Genomic DNA, 12995 nt, shown 5'->3' with positions numbered 1-12995 from the left:
TAAAATTTAGAAATGGCCACTTAACTTGAGATTGAGAAAAAAAATTAAAAAGATGGTTATATCAATACATAATAAAAGTATAAAAGTATAAAAGACAGAAAGCGCTTCTTCGGAATTTTTCGTTGGCAACTGTCACAGGTGTGCTGTCTCTATCTTCTACTGAAAATTGGAGGAAACATTGACAAGCATATAGCGTGAAATAAACGCAAAGAAGTTGTCTTGAAGAGTCCTCGATCTTTGCCAAAAATAGCGATCGCGAGCGAAATCGCAGTTTTACCCGGCGTATCGCATCAACTTTTTAATGCCGACCACCCCGAGGCAGGGGTCCTACTGTTCATCGCGATACGCTCCAATTTTCCGCAGTGCATCGTTCGGCGCATGAATTCCGGGTCGGTGTCGGCGCGGATTTACGATCGCCGCCCGATTTAGAGGCGCGCGCCGGCCGCAAAACTAATTGCGGCAAAACGATCCGCGTCCCCGACTGAGGGTGAACGTAAAACGACAAGATGCACAGTTGACAGGAGGGAAAAAGATCGAGGAAAAAAGGCGATATGGAAAGTAGCGATAAAAACGGAGCGAGAAGAGCTCTGCCGCGACTGCTGAGAAGATCTTCCGCGCGAGGCTCGGCGTTTCTTCTTTTCACTCCAGCGTCGCGCTTAAACCGACGGTTATTACGCGAGACAGACAGCTCTCAGAGTGGACAAAGTGGTGCCATAATTCAGGAAGAATTCATGATCAACATGCGCGCCTTGCGACATCCTCTCCCGGCGTACACCGAAATATCCTTTTTAACGATTTCACGCGTGTAAAATGCCCGTCTCTCCTAAACGAACGAACTCCTTACCTCTTTCTCGAGGCGGCTTTCCGAAGAAGCCGTGTTGGGCCGCGACGAAATTAATACGTTGCACTCGTTGCATTTCGACGATTGCAATAACAGAGGGGACACGATTATGTTCTTCGCGGTCGTCTTAGATGGCTTATCGGCACTGTCGGAAATTAAGTAATCCTCGCGCCGCGCGATGCCGCGCGATATAACTCACGCATCCGAAGAGGGCGCAGCGCCGTGCCTGCGCTTGCGGTCGTAAATAATCGCAGCCCCGTAAAGGATAATCATCGAATTGCATCATTACAAATGGTCCGAGTCGAGTCGTGCATTACCAGAAGCGGCTTCTATACGTCGCAGATATGGTGCCGGATTTAAGAGCTATCGAGTCCCGCGCCGAAGTAGCAGCCTCGCAAATTAATCGCCGCGAAGGAGCTCGAAGGTAAAGGAGCAGGAGAGGGGGGGGAGAGGGGAAAAAGAAAAAGAAGCGCGGAGAGACGAGAGACGAAAGGAAATGTGAAACGGAGGAGGACGACGCGATGTCTGTAGGAGACGAGGATGCGTTTCATTCAGCCGAGGAGAGCGAGATGAGGCGGGTGGATCGGACGCGTGTATCGGAGTTATTTTCGGATCGACCCAGATATTGCCGACGTATTTTCTTGGACGACGCTTTAAGCTGTTTCGGGTAATTAGCAAATCGAGTCGTGGCCACGAGTACTCAACGCCTTATTGTCCTCGAGATACTGCTCGAGACCTCGTTTGCTTTTGATCTGGTGATCTCCGCGGTGTAACGTGGTGGTGTGATGTAATGATGCAGCAGCATCCACTCCTCGCACAAATATACGATCTTTCTCGCACTCCTCTTAACATCATCTACTTGACGTCTTCGGAACATTAATGGACGCTATATTCGTTATTATAATATAGTAAGATATACAATAGCCGGACCATTCAACACGTTATATGTTAGAGGTGATATAACGGCATAAGCGGAATAAGCTCGGTTAAAATAAAATTTCGATGTACAGGGTATGTAATTCAAAACAAACGTTCCTTGAATCCTGATTTGATTTTGCGACTTTGCACTTTTCCATTTCTAAATCTTTGTCCTTAGTTTTTGAATTGTAAAAAAAATAATGCGAATTATAGATCGACGATATAATGCGTATTATCGTATAGTTACTAAAAAAATATAAACATTAATTAATAATTTTGTACAAATTCTTACAAATTCTTACGACAAATGCGAACATTATTCGATCAATTTTTTTAAACACGCCTTAATATATCGGGACCTTATCGAAAGAGACAAAATGACGTCGGTTGTGAGGGCAAGGTGGCACTTAAATTCGCAAGTGACAATAAATTCGTCGCTTGTGACACACCGGATCGGACGGACGGATGTAGCGACCCATCTGTTTTCAATATCTTTTCGGGGAATCTAACGCCACTCTAAGTGCACAGGCATAACTACGTAAGTTGATAAAAGTTCGACGAACTCTAAAGTTTCGTGAAAAAAATATTCAGTAGTGTGACAATTCATCTAAAAAATTTAAAAATAAAAATAAATTTTTAATGGTCAGGAGTAGAAATCAAATATCACTCAAAAAATATATTTAAATGTAAGGCTATTTAATATATGAAATATCATTAAATGTTTAACTATTAGGATATTTACTTTACATGTTTTAAAAATAAAATACGTGACAAAAATAAAAGACATGAACTATGAGAAATAATCCGTCGCAGAACAGAACATGTATCATCTTCATTATTTGATTAATAATTTATCATCAGAATTATGTTATTAAAATAATAAGATGATATTTACGAGACATTTTGTATTATCGTACAATGATATCCGACTTTTAGTCTTAATTACGATTATTCGATTTCTGAGCTCGAGATAACATTGTTTGCGAACATCGCGTGATACGAATAAAGCTCGGTACCGAATCGCTGTATTTAGCGATAAATATGGGGTGCGAATACGGGGCTTAATCTTTAATTCTATAAAAAATGCCCTGCCCGAGGCTGCACGCGCATGCACGGCAAGGTGAATACGAAATTACGTATATGTGTTTCTATCTCTCTTCTTCTTCTTTCCTCATTCTCTGGCATGTCGCGATTCGCGTGTGTGTAAGATTGCGTGGGCGACATGACTCACCATGATCAGAAATACCCTCGCCTTTCCGACATTCACAACAAACACGAACGTCATCGGTGTCTCCGCCCCTCGATTTTTCGCGGTTATTACCCGTGTGATGGCGTCATCGATTTTTGTGACACGCATCGATATGTCGCCGGTACAATGAGTAAACATCAATCGCGAGAGACTCGTGCGACAGTTTAGCGAAGCAACGATTCGTTATGACATAGTCACGATTCACAAATCAAACGTCAACTAATTATATTTTATGCCATCAAAAAATATAATTTTAATATTGTATTATTGTAAATTTTAAAATATTTTTATAATTTTTTTATTTGAAGTTGTCATTTTTTTCGTTATTCTATTCTTTACTCACATAAATAGTTATTGAAACATCTTGAATGAAATATATCTTACGCGATCGTTCTATCTCAATTGTAAGATGTTAAACATCCCTGGGCCGTATCATTCAAGGATAATAGCAGCTTATGGCGTTAACAAGAAATAAAGCGTAAAATACGCGAGATTACACACGGGATATCGCGCAATCGGCGAACGATCGATATCGAGTACGCGTACCGTACACAAGTTCGTATTAACACATCATTATCATCATAATACCCGTAATTTCTTGGCGGCGGCGCCCAACGTCCAGCCATCGTAGCGAATCGTATTCCGGCTTCATCGAGAGCAGATAATCTCGCGCGAGCGAGATAATCCGCGAGAGCACGCGATGAGTCACTAATAAGTGTCAACTCGCGCGACGTCCAATTACCCGCGAGGTCGCGACGCTCGCGAGTCCCCGGAGTCTCCATAAAGCGACAACATTAATTCGCAAATAGCCGGTACCATCCCATCCTTAATCCGTATCGCGTTCTATTGTGCGCGCCCAGCGTAAAAGGTGATAATAGCGATAAAGCGTTCGCGAAATGAGCGCCAATTCGATCGTACAATGGATGATGAGTATCCCATTACCGTCACAATCGCTCGGTTACGGTATCATCGAAACGACGATAGTAGAAATGACAGTTGGACAAATTATAGCTTGTAAAACACGGTTAATCCACGACGCAGCGATAATTCGTGCATGATTTTCTCATCAAAATTAGGATATTCTAATGTGAATCAGAACGGTATTAATTGAGATAAATATGCGAATAAATAATGGAAAAAAAAATATATATATATGGATAATTTTTTATGTATTACTAAATAAATGATATTAGTAGTATACAATCCATTGCTGATGTAAGGGAGATGTGAATATTTCAGAGAGAAATATTTTGATCGTATTACATAAACGATTAAAGCGTCCTTCGGTTTTTTTTTTCTTCGGGATTGGAATTTGATAGGTGAAATTCAATGTGAGGAGAGAAATAAATGCAGCAAGGCATGGTTTCGGCGGACTAGCGCAGTATAAAATTAGCCTTTTGTCAATAAGCAACGGTGGAATCTTCCGCATGAACAACGAAGTATCATAGAAGATATGGAGATTACGTAAAAAGTATTTTTATCATTTCTCTTCGCTGTTACGCGTTCCTTTAAATGGCATAGTACGGTACATCTCACGACCCGAGGCGACCCCGCGCCATGGTCCCCCCCCCCCCCTCGGCTTTCGGACAATTTGACAATGAATTCGTTTCTTGAAATTACGTCATACGCGCTTATGCCGCATGTGTGCCGCACTATAAAGCGCGCTTTTTATCTCCCTTCACGAGAACGTGGCACCTGCAAACGCACGAGATTAAATTATTCGTCAAGTGTATTCCCGCGCCCGATTATTATCTGTCGAGAGACCTGTGATCCCTCCAACAAACCCGCTTAAAAAATTAAATAAGACTTTCGCGAAAGCTCGCATAATGCGAGGGTGTCCTTCCTCTTCCGAACGAGACTCCGTTCCGTATTAATTGCCGCGCGCATTAACGAAATTTCGCACGACGTAGCCCGGCCGGCGCGGCCGTGGGATAAATAATTACCTCTTAATTAAGGCACTCGGCCCGAACATCTGTTTCCCGGCCATATAATCTGCAACGTGCTCGCTCGTTCGTGCGTACGTCGTGTTTTCTCCGTTATTCCTTCCCGCGAAAATAAAGTTCTGATTTACGGCGCCTGATCTCCCGGTAACGCGGCCGACCGTCGCGCGACGAGGACAAATAGCACCCACGGTTATTTCCTTTCGTATTATCGTATGAATTATGTGCGAGGCATGAAAAGAAAACCGCGATCGGTCGCTACCGATATGGCAATAATTTTAAGTTGCGCGCACACTTTGCACAAAATCCCCAACTCCGCTCGATTCGACCGAGTAGAAAAAACGCCCGAACGTAAAGAAGATACGCGAGGAAAAGTGAAGTTACGTTATACAACGTGTGCGCGATCGTATCAAAGATTATAGATACTGGCAAATAAATAATATCGGAATATCGGAACACGTGTGCACGCTAAAATTCTGCCTGTGCATCGGATTGCATTATGCACCGTGCGATATCGCGTGGGTGGTAATACACGACGTTAGAAACGTAACTGCATTAACGCTGGCAATGCACGCGTACTGATTTTTACGAATGGACAATAAGTGGCTGTATAATTTATTTAAATTTATTGCACGTTACGTGTAAGAAAACAAGTAAACCTTCCGCGAGGAAAATTTCTTGATCACTAATTATAAAATATGGCTCAATTAAAACGCTATAATGTATTAACTACATTTGATGTCTATTTATTCCAAAATCACGTGAATCGTTTCTTTTGTCCGATAGTTATCATTTCTTTAATTAAAATGTACTTTCGTTTCTTTGCTATAAAACTTAATAAAACTTAATCGCAAAATTGAGTTATCAATTTTTCTAATTTAACCATATCAGAATTTTATTCATGTTCTTTCAATTATGTGCATAATTTATTAATAAGACTAAATTTATTAATTATGCTTTAAAGGACAGCACAGTATTTTTTTATTAAAAATTCCGGATTTTATCAATCGTGTTATTCTATGGTACATTTTCTTCAATCGCAAGGTAGCAATACGGAAATAGTTCCGCACGAATCTAGAACGGCCTTCGCGGATCGGTGGAGGCAAAGCTTGGAAAAAAAAAAGCAACATTTCTTGATTGCCGCGAGTTCACGAGGCGCACCCTTAATTTTTGCATAAAACAACGTATGCATGTATACACATATACGCGTCACGCGATCGTTCCGATGCCAACAGGAATTTACTGCCGGCGATCGTAAAAGCCCGAGAAGATGCATTTATACGTGCCGACTTTATATGTTTACGTCTACCGAAAGTTCGGCGAAAAGGGACGTCCTGTCGAACGAGAGAAACGAGACAGAATTATGTACGGCCGACATAAATCTTTCGTCGAAGGCGGCGTGAAAGATTATCGATAATCGGCGTGAGCACTAACGTGATTTCGGAATAAATAGACATCACACATATTAAACACATTAATGAGTTTGCTTTTCGTTGCTTTTTTACAAATGTCGTAAAAAAAGTAGGTAAAGAAACCTAACAATATTAATATAATTCAAGCAAAAACGCAAATGACCTGTTAATTAATTTTTGTGAATTTTTATTCAATATTATCTATATGAAATAACCTAATTCTTTGTCGCTTGAATCTACTTTTCTTCACTGGTACGAAACTGCAAGTCTTTTTTTAAATAGTTGCCTTCGAGTGTAAAACGATTAGATATCCCTCCTGCATTCTTGACCTCGTCGTTAATTCTCTGACGTCTTCGCGTCGACAGTCTGACGGTCGAGATGATGTATTTCTCTTTCTTCATCCTCCATTCAAAATAAGACTCGGACTTATTTTAAAATTCCACGGGTGTGGGCTCGTTAAAAACAAGCGCGGAAAGCTCGCGTGAACTTTGCAACGACCTATTTATTATTTTCAAAACGCTTCCGACCGCGTGAGGCGAGCGTCGTTACGTAACGTCGCCGCGTGTAAACGCGTTCGAAAGTTTTAACGACGGGATAAATATCGACGAGCGAAATTGCCTCACGCTGATAATTATATGAGACAACTTCCATTTCGCCTTTCTCGCGTTCTCCGTGACCGAGGTAACAGACTCTAAATTGAAATGCCCGATGCCATCGGCTCACGGGACAAACGACGCGTGGCGGCGCCGCGTCGTGTAATCAGATTAGTTTAGGATTATAAATAATGTAATTGGTTTGCCTCCTGACGCGCAAAGAAGGGAAAGAGAAAAGAAAAAAAAATTGACGAAACGCAGACACGATTCCTTCTTCTCTCTTTTTTTTTTTTTCACGGTCAGCTTCGGGCTTATATATCGGATGGATTAACTTTATATATGGGATTACACCGAATGTTCCAAATCCGGCGGATGTCTTCTGTCAACCGCGAACGTCAGGTGACGAATTAACGAATTAATTTGTATCCGACGGTTCTGCGACACTTTATACACGCCGTCTTACATCGGCGCCCGATGAAATAGCTTTGCTACATCGAACATCGTACACGAATCCACTGGCTGGCTGTCCTCGGAAACAGTAATTTCCACCTGCCAAGTTAATTCATCCGCATATAAAGTGTAAATCGCAGAAGCTTGCCCGCTCGGAAGCTAATAATCCGGGCTAACGGTTGACAAAGTCGGACAGGTGCGCGGATTCTCTAATATAGGTCTGAGCAGCGACTTGCGACTCTAATTTTCAGAATTGCGATGTCGCGCCGCGCCGCGAGATCCCCTAACCGAAACGTCTTTATCGCGAGATTCATGTAGCCTGCACGCAATAATTCAATTGGCCCAAAAATGCTCCATAAACAGACAGACACGTGCGTAATGTGATAAATAAGTAAGAGAATTTCTCGTACTTTGGCACCAACTTGTAATGTTGAACTACTGAAATGACAAGATTGTGCGCCAACGCGTGTCGGAAAAATTACTCACTACGGGAATCTGATCTACGAACATTTAATTACCATACACTGACGTTCATTAGAATAACAAGGAAAAAGGTATACATTAAAATATTTTTAGAAATATTTATTTTTAGTTTACTCATGTTAGAGGTTTTTAATAGGAATGATAATTTTGCGAACGTCAACTATATCTTTCTTCTTTGTAACTCTTTAAAGATATCGGAAATAGATATCTATTTTATTCGATATATTTCTGCTTTGATCAGTCCGCTACTTGTAACGGCGTTTACCAGACGGAAACTTGCAACCCGATTTATACAAATTTAGAAGGAACGCCACCACGACTTTGGTCTCGCAAAATCTGGCAAATCTCGTCCTTCACGGGACTGACTTCTATGTAATCTCGGCCACAATGGTTCGTGTGTCTCTTTTAATGATTCGAAACATTGGATAGCGGAAGACAGGTGTGATCGATATCCCGGAACGCGTGAGAGTCGCGAGTCTCTAATTAGAAGCGAAGTTAGCCCAAAATACAAGTCCGCCATGCCGATGACTAAGCCCGATAAAAATTCGCAGTTTGCTCCTTAAGATAATTGTGATTTATCGACGTGTATCTCGCATTTACGCTCTCGCGGCTGACGAAATTAATAACAACACGAATTACGTTAAATTAAAGTCTCCAGACACGGATCCATTATCGCGTTCGCTGTATTACTGCACGAGCGTTGACAAGCGAGGGGAAAGGAGGTGGGGGGAGAGAGAGAGAGAGAGAGAGAGAGGGAGGGAGGGAGGGAGGGAGAGAGAGAGAGATAAAGCGAAAAGGCCAATTTAAAAATAATTTAATACACGTTTTACCGGTGGACCCCGGGCACAGCATACACCTCGCGGGGTCAACGACGCCTGACCTTTCGCCGGGAGATTTGTGGCAGTCTCATTTCGGGAGAACGACTGAGAACGAAACAGAAAAGTGAGAAGAGGCGAAGAAGATGCGTTCTCAACGACGCCCACAACAATATGCCGCGCGACGATAAACGGCAGCCAATCGTTTCCAAGATACATATACCTCCGAAGTTATTTCGCGTGATATTAATGCGATATTAACGCGATTCGCCGAGTCAAAGTGTTTTTCAAAAGCGTAAATTTGATATGGAGCTGTGTTCTTCAAATATTTCATGAATATTTCATATTGTTGTCCATCGTTTTGACAAAATAATCGAGGCGTAGAAAAATTTTTAGATAATTTATTTTAAAGTCAAATAAATAAAGGCTTAAAAAGGAAATGTATATACTTGAAATTTCTCATAGAAAAAGACAACCATTGAAACTTTTAACGTAAATTCATAAAACAAATTTCTTTTTTCTTTATAGAGTGAAAATTGGGCAAAAAGGCAATTCTTCACAGAAACACAAATGTTTTATGATTACGATTCTTTTAAAAATTTTCCATTATTTCTACTAAAAAAAAAAAAATTACGCGGTGTGAAATTTCGCGTACCAAATACAGAATTGCAGATGGCAGAAGCCGCAATCCTCCATTAGTTGCATATTTCGTGATGCAAGGATATCAAAGGAAATCACGTGCATAAGTCGGGAAATAGAAGTGCGGGCGCAAAGGCCTTCACCTGCGTTAAGTTTCAAGTAGTCCAATCTGGCAGAGCGGCGAGAACCTGGCATGAATTATGCACGCCTGGGTGCATTATTACGCGAGATGTATGCATATAAAAGCGTAAACGTAGACCGCACTGGCGCACTGCTGAGTATTACTGTCGTTTTGGCAGCAGGCGTGATTTTCATGATTTACCGTGGTGGACGGCATTAAAACACCCGCAATTCAGTAAACTCTCATAGAGCACTCGCGCATGAAACGACGATGAGCAGGCAACAACCAGATTAATTTATATGCCGGGATTTCAACAGCAAAAAACTATAAAAGCGAGTATTTTATAATTTGGGATATTTCTACTCGTTAACATATTATAAATATTGGCAAATATCTATGAATGTAATTTTGAAGCATAGAAATTAAAAAGAAACACGTAAAAAGGAAGAAAAAAATTTTGTACATAGGTAACTATTAACATTTAAAATTTTTTGCAATTTCATTATTGACATGACAATTGCAGTTTTTCAACTATTAATTTATTGAGGTAACAACGAAGTGTCAGAATATCCTTAGACTTGTCTCATATTAAAACGACTTCATCGACAAGAAATCATTTTTGTAAATTTACAAAAATTATTTCCGCGTGTATCATCGTAATTTTCTCGCATCTGATGTCGTCAATTAAGCTGACCAAGCCGGTGCGTGTCGACGAATGCACACCGAGGGTAAAATGCGAGGGTCACAGATGCTTGTCGACGACAAGACGCTTAGGTAAGAATTCAGTCCGTGATGCAAATCTAACTCGAATGTTCCACGAAGCGCGTCCACCCCCGACACATATCGTTGCCGTCGTTCTAACAACAATTCTTTCGCGACTTCTCCTGTCGACCGACGCTTTGTCGGCTGTCCCCAGCCATTGCGTAACAGGCAACAAATAAATAATCGACGGTGCCGTATGTGCCAAGGAACGGGGAGCGCGACGACTTGCCGCGCTTCCTAAACCGTTGTTACCGCGATGCGATTTAAGCTCGAGGGCGAGAGAGCGCTCTCGTAAGTGAAGTGCAGCACGACGGACAGGTGTTAGTCTCTCGTCGGCGCCTAATAAATGCGCCAATAGTTACACATGTCTATTCGACGCATCTGAGTGATCTATCATGTCTTTAACGCCAGAAAGATACAATAAAATCTTATGTGTCGCGGCGTTTTCAGCAAGACGATAAATAGAGCTTCTCTGAGAGCTGCAGAAAGAGAGAGAGAGAGAGAGAGAGAGAGAGAGAGAGAGAGAGAGAGAGAGAGAGAGAAGAGGAGGGGGGGAAGCTAGAGCTCGCAGTTTTAATTAATCAGGATTGAAGGAATGTAGAAAGAAAAATCGTTAATAATAATATTTCCTTTTGTTTTTAATGGCTGAACGTTCTGTTGAAGCTTGATAATTTTCATGAAAATCGACCTCCGGAGTTAAGTACTTCCGACAGCAGTGATGAGAGTTAATCAAGGGATCGTATCGTAGATCTTATCGTTTACAGTAAGGCTTTCGCGCAGGTGCAAACGCGTCCGCGTGTAGGCAGATTCATGAATAAATCAGCTCGACTAACTGTCATATACCGGATACGTGGACGTGTGTATCTATTCAGGGATCTCATCCGTGAATATATTCTCAGAGATCTTCATCGACATAAATTTGTCAATGGTATTTTCTAACAAAATAAAGCTCGCGGGATAAATACAGCGTGTCTCCGTATTTATACTTTTTAAATACGTAACAAAACATCACAAAGTTGCGACAAATTAAGTACCGTCTCGGTAAGAAAAAATTCAAAACGATGAAATTCAATGAATAATCCTCCCTCGGAATTATTTCTTCTCATAGACTGCAGTCTTTGCACACGCGTCAGTAGCATAAATTAAAAGGCATTCGCACACGTCAAATACGAAGACTAAACCTAAAAATGCCGCGAGAGATACATTTTGTCTTTTCGTTTGCTTGGAACCACGTGTGTGGTCTCGACGAAGCACGTGTCGACCGCGACGCGAACGCAACTTTTTCTTGCGCACGAGACATGCTACGTTTTTCGACACAAAATCCCGAAATTCCAGGTCCAAACTAAGGGATTCCCCTTGGGATTGAAGAAATTCGTACGATGAGCGCGGTAAGAAACGCTTGAGATTATCGCGAAACCTAGCGACGAACGTCAGCTTCTGCTCTTTTCTTTCCTGCTTTTTAAATATTTTCGGCAACGAAGATATAAATATATGATGCGCGCGATATAATAGTACACATTTTAACATGATTTTATCTACTTTTAACAAGGCTGAAATACGGAAATAAGTTTTATCGAACCATCTTTTTCATCCATAATTTATGATACATTGCGTTTCAAGGTACAACGATCCGAGCACGAAAACTTTAATACGGACTTAATGTAATTGCTCGGCCAAGTTAACAGTGTTTCTGAGTGTTTATTCATCGCTGCAATATTTTATCTCGTTATTTTTAGAATGTTACTTTTAATCCACGGGCTTCATGGAAAAACAATAACGTGGCATAAATATCAATCTTCTGGCACTTATACCGCAATACAGAAATATCGTGTTTATAATTCTGTTATAATTCTGTTCGCGTGACATTTTCAGCAACATATTTCAGAATAAATCCGCAACTGACAATCTCCTAATGACAGTCGTAAAATTCACACATTTTTATACACATTACTTCAAAATCGATTCAGGCCTCTTTGCACCAATCTCGATTTCAAATAAATTTTTTGTCTGTAAGTAAAACAGTAATCTAAGAGAAAACGAGAAATAAAACAAACTTATTATTGTTTTGACTATTAATTAAAAAGACTAATAAAACATATAAAATAAAGAATTATAATATGGATATAATTTGATGAATTCTTTTGTAGTCATTTGTCGGTAATTCTAAAAAATATCGCGATTATGAGATAGCAGAATAGGAATAACATACTTTTAAATTTTCGTGATAATCAGGAATGTCATAATAACCTTGCAGCAGCCTTTATCACGAGTGTCATTAATAATTAAGATAATGGCGAGTGCCGCTGACACAACATTGCTACGGGACTCGCTAAATTTTTGCATCGTGATCGCGAGATAAGCCGTGTTTTTTTAAGTTCGCCGATATCCAGCGATTGTTACGCAGTTCATGTCGTTACGCGTGCACTCCGAACGCAATAGATAAAAAGAGAGAAAGAAAGAGATACACAAAAACATGACGTTAGTCTCCAGCTGAGACGGAAACTTTACGCCCAATAGTTTTCTCGTAGCGACATCGCGCGGCGCGATTTCGATTCACCAGGATGCACATTCCAACCGATGATCTCTCGCCTCGACAACGCGAGAGGCCGAAATCACACCGAAGATATGCGGTAAACACGCCGGAGCGAGACTCGCTCTCTCTCTCTCTCTCTCTCTCTCTCTCTCTCTCTCTCTCTCTCTTTCTTTCCCCTCTCGTCTCTCGCTCTATCTCTCGTTAACGTCGATCGAAACTCCCCCGTCTTCTTCTCGCGA

General features: G+C 41.1%; 1 protein-coding gene across 2 annotated transcripts in view; it reads right to left on the bottom strand.

Annotated features, from left to right (window-relative positions):
• LOC105426890 (Myocardin-related transcription factor) overlaps positions 1-12995 on the bottom strand; it is a 190864-nt gene that overhangs the window by 177384 nt on the left and 485 nt on the right. The gene's annotated exons all lie outside the window — the stretch shown is intronic.

Source organism: Pogonomyrmex barbatus, unplaced genomic scaffold (assembly GCF_055798465.1).
Source record: "Pogonomyrmex barbatus isolate J1 unplaced genomic scaffold, ASM5579846v1 scaffold11, whole genome shotgun sequence".
In the NCBI taxonomy this organism is placed as follows: Eukaryota; Metazoa; Arthropoda; class Insecta; order Hymenoptera; family Formicidae; genus Pogonomyrmex; species Pogonomyrmex barbatus.
This window is presented reverse-complemented; position numbering and strand designations above follow the sequence as displayed.